The 7,218-nt window shown below is 36.0% G+C and overlaps 1 protein-coding gene across 1 annotated transcript in view; it reads left to right on the forward strand.

The window, feature by feature from the left end:
• Nucleotides 1-7,218, forward strand: part of SGCZ (sarcoglycan zeta) — a 515,552-nt gene that overhangs the window by 82,628 nt on the left and 425,706 nt on the right. The window lies entirely within an intron of this gene.

Below are 7,218 nucleotides of genomic sequence, written 5' to 3' on the forward strand. Positions count from 1 at the left end.
AATGAGTCACAGGAATGAAGGTACGACACAGGGAACATAGTCAATGGTATTGTGATAGCGTTGTATGGTGACAGAGGGTAGCTACGCTTGTGGTGAGCACAGCATAACATATAAACTTGTTGAATCATTATGTTGTATACCTGAAACTAATGTAACATTGTGTGTTAACTATTTTTTTATAAAGGAAAAATAAGTGAGTTTTAAAATCCTAATGGATTGTATTTTCCTTTTCAGAAAAAAAAATTATCAGTACATGACACTTCAAAACAAACTTAGTTGTAGTAGGATTTCTTTCCTTCCTATTTAAGTACTAATTTTTGGTAGAAGCAATAATTTTAATTGCAACTCATGTGGAGAGGGAATACAGTAGAGAATGTCATTGCTAATCAAATGATAACCATGATCCATTTTTCTACCAGATGAATTATTTTTCCTACTATGACCCACTGCATTGACTTTACTAAAATTATTATTAGATGCATAACTAATTACGTAGTAGTTTTTTAGGAGAAAGAAAACAAATTTTTGTTCCGATTCGCTGAAATCTATTAAACTTTCTTTCAACCTGTGTAGATTGCTTCAAATTAAAAAAAAATGTGTTTTCTTTTTGTTCAGGCAGAACACTTGGAATGTATCATACTGAAATTTAAATAATCAAATTTAAATAATGTATTTTAATGATATCATTTAGCCCTAAAGAAACTGTTTATATCACTTTAAGTGACTCGCTTGTTTCAGTGTGTAGCCACGAGCACCACAGTCAGTGCACAGGCAGATGCCTAAGATTGGGTACAAATTCCAGGATACGGTTTGGATCCTGAACTCTAACACAAATCACAGACTATCACTGAGCAAACCTAGAGGTCACAAAGGCTTTTCTGAAGAAATATGATATGCTAGTCTCACTTTATTAATTTAACTTTAAGTATAAAATAACTAAGAACAGTTTTGTTGATCTTAGCAGCTAAATTCCCCTCTGTTTAGTCATAAGAATGTACCGTGGTAGATGGCCCGAGAAAATATTTCAGAATTGCAATGGCTATCAGTAATATCAGCCTAAAATATTCAGTGTTCTGTCATATTCACTGGATATTGGAAAAGGCATAACAGTGGTCAATTTTAGATAGAGTCTTCTGCTCCCTCGTGTGTACAATAATTAGCTCTTTGCTTACCTATCTCCTGTATAAAACAATGAGTGCCTCAGAAATAAAACTCTTTCGTGTTTCCTTCCCCATTACTGCAAAATACCCCGCATGTATCAAATGATCAATAAATATTTACTTTTTGGTTGGATGAAGAAAGGAAGAACGAAGGAAGGAAGGCAACTAAGGCAAGATAACCGTTCTAAAAACAGAATGCATGGTTGTTCCACTTAAGAAGTTTTAAGTACAAGGAAAAAGTCACTCATCTCATCTCAAATATTAAAAATTCAAGAGCATTTGACAGTCCGAAATAAAACAGCTCTAGAAAGCAGTTTCTACTCCATCTTATTGTAGGCCTCTAATTATCCCTGCTTCTCTCTATGCCCCTGCTTTGTTCAACTCAGCCAACAGGTATTCTCTGTTCCTTGGTAGTTCCAGCTACCTCGAATCTGGAGCTTTCATCTGGCATTTCAAGACCTCTCTGGTCTTGACATCTCAACTGTGGTTTCCGACACTAGTGGCCTGAGGTACTCAGCATGTGTCTGCATCCGTTTAGCCCGGCTCATGGTAGTCTCACTGCATTATTCGGTTTGCTGCTCTCAGTGCTCATGGGTAGACTGTGCTGAACACCAACTCCTGACAGAATAAGCCGTGTCTCGCCAGCCTTGCTTATATGACCCGCGTCCTCCTACTACTTCTCAACTGCCCTTTCTCCTTTGTACTGGCTTTCATTTTTCTTTTCATGAACTCTGCTGAAATGATGTCCTTTTGGTGTAACAGTCACCGTGAGAACTTGAAAAATCAAGGGCCGTGTAGCCATGTACTGCACAGAAATTCTTCTGGAACTTTTCTGAGAGCCATTCAAATTAAGTCAAAAGTTATTATTATTCATAGAGGAGATATATTTTTGATTAATGTGGTTAATTAATATTGATGAATGTGGTTAAGCATCTTCTGTGAACTATAAAAACCATAGTGTAAAGGGAGAAAAATGTATAGTGATTAATAAAGCAGTACATTTAGATACCTGAATGAGTCTAACTGATCCCTGGATTGGAATACTTTCCATGTTCTATCTTCCTTCAATTTTGGCATATAGAGAGATACAAAATTATGTCGTCATGAGTTTTTTGAAGAGATAACTAAATCCAGTTTGTATTTATAAATTAACTGTCTCATTTGAGGACATTTTAAATTTATTTCTCCTACCTGTTACTTACAAGCATAGAAATTAAAAGAAAAAAACGGATTGACCTTATTGATTGAATCAGTAATAAACCATAATTTTGTGTTAAGTAAACTCTAAAAAATAGTATCCTCACCAATTTTTTTAGTGTTTATTTATTTGAGAGAGAGCGCACATGTGCAAGTGGACGAGGGGCAGAGAGAGAGGGAGATGGGGAATCCCAAGCATGCTCCCCACTGTCAGTACAGAGCCCCTCATGGGACTCAATTTCACTAACCGTGAAATCATGACCTGAGCCGAGAACAGGAGTCAGACACTTAACTGACTGAGCCACTCAGGCACCCCAAGATCCTCATGAATATTTTAATTAATCCAAAATAAGTTATGATTTACTTTTTAGTGTGGTTATTTAGATGTAATAATCATTTGGCTTTCAAACTTTACCAGGATGCACTAGATATACACATACTATCTTGAAGAGAGAGTAATGCATTGTATCATTTATTTCTTTGGACTGCTTGCTCTGGGAACTAGCAGTCCTCCAAAACTGTAAATTGAGCTGTTTTTGAAATTACATTGTCTGACATTGGAGGGAAACTATGAGCTAAAGAAAGAGAGAATTATATTGTTAAAATTATCGTTAATGAATCCGAATTTACTCCACGCTCTTGAAGTCAATTTAAGGGGAATAGTTTGGTCTTTGTCTTCTATTATACCGTATGCAAACACTACACTACACACACACACACACACACACACACACACACACACTACAAATTTGCACTGTAAGTCAGTCTGTGACTGGTTTTCCCTTGTATTTTTCTACATTACCATTTTTTTTTTAATGGAGGGGATGATCTTCTGCTTGCTTTCCCGAAGTTTAACAACTATTAACTCTTCTTTCATTTCAGATTCTTCTTTCAAAATGCCGCAGTTTTAAAATTCTCAGCCAATTCAAGGTCTGTGTCATTCACCCCCTGAGTTGGCATAGTTATTGAAGTAAGAGGTGATTACTCTGTTGGTGTTCATTCTCTACGTAACTATCTACCAAAAACTGCTAATAATCCAGTTAGCTTTACTTGGATGTTTATTCTAGCACCATTCTGTTGCTAAAAAATAAATATACTCTCGTAGTAGATTTTTTTTTTAATTCTGAGGCAGAAATAATGTTCTTCTCCATCATCTGGATACTGCTGTGACTTTTAGTGCTGTACCTTGGATACTCAGGCACATAAGGGTCTCCAGGAACCTTATATAGTGCCATTAAGCTATTTCCACAATATTTTCAAAGTATTCCTTAAATTTTAACTAAAACTTACCTGGGAAGATTTGTGGCATATACTCTTTTCTAGAGGAAAATATTTTTTATTGAAAATCAGTTGCTTCTGTATTTGTTTATTTGTGTGGTAAAATTTACTGTACTTTAAATCAAGTTTTATGCTGGAGTTTTAATTGTGATATTTATTCACATAGGGCTGGTTTCATAGGGCCTAGTAAGCTCTTCCTCAGGGATTCTAATACCTTCTACCTTCTAAGATTATTTAGCCTTAAGCTTCCTCACATAAGATATTATTAATTGCATTAAGGAAGCTAGTAGATAGACCCATTCAATCTAGTAGCCATAAATTAGGGTGGTTAGATGTTTTGGATGTGATTAGAGTGTAAGAAAGGAAGTAAACTACTAAGAAGGGAGACAATATTTGGGATTGGGAAGTAAACGAAAAGAGAAGATCATCTATTAATTGACATACATTGGATTCCTTCTCTTTCTCTTTGTGCCCAATCTTTGCATCCTCTCCATAAGTCAGGGTTGTTTCAGGATTCTTGTATTCTTGGGAGCCACTAGAGTCCTCACTACTGTGGTTTTTAGATAGGTCACATCTATACATATGTAGTAGATCTTCATTATCCATTATGGTCAAAGAAATTGATTTTTCCACAGAAGCGCATACTCTTAACAGTGTTATTGCCATTCAAGTCCTACTAAAAATATTCTCGATGGACACATTTTAACATAGTTTCAAAGTAGTTCAACTATTTTTGATGACTCCTATTCGCTACTAAAAATTCAGTGGTGAGCACACAATAGTACAGTTATATGTCAACCTCCTTGTCCCTTCAGGGAAGTCATGGGTCTTCTGTATCTGATACATTTAAATGATATCTGCTAAATTCTGGACATTCCAGAGTGCTCTGAAATGTGAGTGTGAAGGGCCAGAATGCTCAAAAATATTTGATCAGTTTGACTTAAACTGTTAACAAATAGAAACGTGCTCAGAGTCAATTTTTTTGACAGTACATAAAAGTTCAAATTAGAAATAATAGTTATTAATTCATTGAGTGATCTGTGAGGAGTCATAAGTTCTAAACAAATAATATATATTAGATTACTGATATTTTGGGACCAATTAGAAGAAAAGGCAGTACTGTGTTTTAGGTTAATAAAATACAGTTTCTTTTATCTTCACAATTATTTTTTTCTTAGATATGTTTAGAATAGGCACGTTTTTATGAGAGTTCACATGATTATCTATAATAGCATATTATGCAAATGAATGTTTTTGTCTACTGAGAAAGGTGAAGATACTTGTTTAGAATCTTTCAGGTTAAGCGTTTGGCAGATTAAGGATGTTTAAATATTTAAATGTGTTTATGGGGTAGAATGCCTAAAACCAGGCATTGCCTATTATGCAGCACTTATGCATTCTTAGTTTATAAAGTAATTTTTCTTTAATTACTATTCCTGATAGGAAACTGAAAAGATCCAATTTCCATGCGCACTGCAAATTTTGAAAACATGTTTCTGCAAAGGGGCATTGGTACGTTTAAATGTTATTATTGTCTGCAGTGAAGATGAGACTAAGGGAATGCTTGAGGAGTGAAAGTCAAAAGCTTCAAGCAAAGCATTTCTAGAAGAAAGATAGACCTACAGTCGTTGCTAAAATTGTTCCATTCCTCCCAGGAGGCACGTTTAACGCGCACACCTCAGGAGACACGTAGAAATATTAGGGTAAAAGCAAGGGGATTTTTCTTTTGGTAATATGGGCATATTAACATTAAATATCTGCATTGTATATTTAATGCCTCGTATGTAGGCCTGGTCACCTGAAGAGTAATCCTAGACGAAGGCTAATGCATCTGAGTGGAGTTCTCTACTGAGCTGATTGAAGCTGACAGCACTTTGCCGTTTGCGAGGAAAACTTCGTGGGGAGTTAGGAGCAGATGCTAAACAATATGGCACATTTGATTTCATGCTGCTCACGCACGCCAGCCCCTGGCAGTCTTTATGAGGTCAGAGGATTAGTGAAATTGCAGTCAGCAGGAATACAGGGCATATAAGTAGAAAGAGCCAAGCAGGTGTGCTAAAATGAGTTCGAGGTGGGCTTTCCCCAGGTGTGTCTGACTTGCCCTTCAGCATATGGCTGTAGGATCATAGGGGAGAAGTTAATGCTTAGAGAATTCAGTCCAAATAATGCACGCAGTTAGAGCTTTATACATGTTGAATATGAAATATACAGGTGTGTCGGACTAAACATATGCAGAAGTTAATTTTAATGTTTCCTTAAAACTCTAAATGTTGGTGATTATTCATAAAAATACATCAATATAAAACAAGAAAATATGTTGATGACAAGGAATTCAATTTTGGTTACAAGTCATTTTTTGTTCACATGGTTCTGGCTTTTATGGTCTCAATTTATTAACCTATAAAATTAGGATATTGGAATGAATGATATCTAAGATTCAAAGATCCCTTCCACAGATGAAAAAAAAATGCCTGTTTTATAAATCTCAGTATTAGAGTTGGCTTTGTTAGTTTTATTTATTTATTTGGTTGGTTGGTTGGTTGGTTCTTGTTTTGTTACATTAGACAGGGGTGCAATTAACCCAGTGATTATCAGCTTGGAGAAGGGAGACATTTGGACCAGAGAAGTAGGGCCTTGTCATCCTCTTTCCACTATAAAGTCACTTTTGTCCTATAAGTTATTAATGGAATTCTGCTCTGTAGTTTGGTTGTGTTTAGAGCAAGGAGCTGGGGGAATAAAACTGATAACCACTGAGAGAGTTTATTTTAAATAAGAAGGAACTAAGTCCCCAGATAAAAATCACAAAGCTAGATGGCAACACATTCGGAGTTTGTACGACATTAATTTGGTAAGTGTTGTTCTGTCCCACACTGGCTCTTTGAATCTTTTTGAATCTTTCTGAGATCCTACACTGGGAGAAAGAAGTGGTTTGGAGTGGAGTGACAAACGCCACACACATATCAGCTACGATCTCAATATAACAATGTTACTAAAGTCTGTTCCTATCTTTTCATCTGCTCTCTGCTGTCTCCTGCCCCCAGGGAGCAACCTGTGTGAAGGAAAGCAAAAAGCGCAGATGGCATAATTCATTTACAAATTCGTTGTCGAAAACTGATTCCTGCTCTTTTTCCTAAACTTGAGCAGGTTTTGGTTTTCAGTGGCTCCTTTGGTACACATGGCATAATTTGGCATCAGTCTGTTGTTTAGGCTTCTATTCTATATGTAAACGAAAAACAGAGAGGACTCTGAACAGAAGCATCATGTACAGCAGCAACATACGGGTGGATTAGAATTGATTTTGTGATACTAAGAAATTAGATACATTTAGGAGATGAGTGAGAAGTCCCCTCTCTTCTACACTTGTAGCTATTTTTGAAATGTGAAAATTTACCCTTCACAAGCAATAGCTTCACAAGTGTTGCTGCTCACAGGGTATTCCTGAATACTCTCTCTCTATTTTTTAAAAATGCTTTTCTTTTACTAATTTTACTAAAGATGATCACATGGTAGAAGTTGCTAGAAGCTCAGTTTAGTTGTATGTGGTATGGATCTGTCTTAGAGAAATTTTCCAGTCTCAGTGTTA

This window comes from Panthera leo, chromosome B1, assembly GCF_018350215.1.
Source record: "Panthera leo isolate Ple1 chromosome B1, P.leo_Ple1_pat1.1, whole genome shotgun sequence".
NCBI lineage: Eukaryota > Metazoa > Chordata > Mammalia > Carnivora > Felidae > Panthera > Panthera leo.